Source organism: Mus pahari, chromosome 18 (genome assembly GCF_900095145.1).
Source record: "Mus pahari chromosome 18, PAHARI_EIJ_v1.1, whole genome shotgun sequence".
NCBI classification, from domain to species: domain Eukaryota; kingdom Metazoa; phylum Chordata; class Mammalia; order Rodentia; family Muridae; genus Mus; species Mus pahari.
In genome coordinates, this window is record NC_034607.1 from 29,348,305 (window position 1) to 29,349,859 (window position 1,555).

Below are 1,555 nucleotides of genomic sequence, written 5' to 3' on the forward strand. Positions count from 1 at the left end.
ACCTATATCCTTTCATGAGTATTTTGTTCCTTATTCTAAGGAGGAATGAAGTATCCACACGATGGTCTTCCTTCTTGGTTTTCTTGTGTTTTGCAAGATGTATCTTGGGTATTCTAAGCTTTAACAGTAAGGGAAGACATGGTGATCCTGTCCTTCACTAGTCAGCTCCAATGTCCATGTGTCATCCCCAGGTATTCTTTTGAAATAAAATGTTTCCTTAGAGTAACAATTATATTAAGTTCCTAGCCAATTAAAAGGAATAGGTTTACCAAATTAATTTACTCTAAGTTAGCGGGAAGGCATAGCATTCACCCATTGATTACAGTGTTTTGGGGCTACCTTATGGTAAGGATACACAGGAAATCAAAATCCCCACAACCAAATGCTGCTCACTTCTACTGACAAGTACTATTGAATTTGCCAAGTGTGTAATTTCTATGTTAAGTTTGCTCATTTGCACAATTAGTAAAAATGCTAACCTAAGTTTCCTGTAAGGATTAAGAATAATAAGATTATTTCATTATAGTTTATGGCTAAACCCATTTACTTTTTAACATTGAAAATAAGCATGTGCTTATTTTATTTTATTAGCATTATGTGCATATATGTTGTGTGTGTGTATGATATGTATTTGTGAGGGTTGTCTGTATGAATATGTATATGAATATGTGAGTGTGTGAGTGTGTGCCTGTGTGTGTGAATGTGTGAGTGTATACCTGTGAGAGTATGTGTGTGTGCTGTGTGTCTGCCTGTGCTTTTGTGTGTGTGCTTGTGCAAGAGTGTGTATTTGTGTGTGTGTGTGTGTGTATGTATGTATGTGTGTGAATGAGTATGTGTGTGTCTATGCATGCCACAATGCACATGTGAAGCTAAGAGGACAACTTTTGAGAGTCAGTTCTCCCTTTCAGCTTTGCTGTGGGAGGGTCTCCCTTAGTGTTTCTACCATTCTGAACACTTCAAGCTATTTGGCATAAAACCTGAGAGAATTTCCCCTCCCATTTTTCGATGGGTGTTCTGGAATCATGGGCATGAGCCACTGTGTCTGGTGTTTTGTGGGTTATGGGGACTGAACTTGTGTCAGCTTGTGATGAAAGAGCTTTTACCGATTGAAGTTTCATACTCATCTCTCAAGATCTTGTTCTTTTTAATTAACACAGGAGCCTGAAACCAAGACTTTGTGTATTCACTGTGAGGCCTCTACCTCTGTACTCTCTATCATCTCTTAGTGATACCTGATGTGTTTATTTCACGGAAGAAGAACCCCACAAAATTAAGCATCACTTATATAAAAGGACAGAGACTTTATGAATATCTTTATCTCAGCCTACAGATAACGATAATTTCAGACAATGTTGTGTACAATAATACACTAGGTATGCTCTGACTCGATTAGTTAGGATGAATAGAATGCTTACACCAAAATGCTAGAAACTTTTCAAGACCTTAGTATCAATATTACATTACATATTAATTTTCCAGGGTTAATGTAATAATCTATAGATCTTTTTATGTTTTTATTAGATATTTTCTTTATTTTCATTTCAAATACTATCCC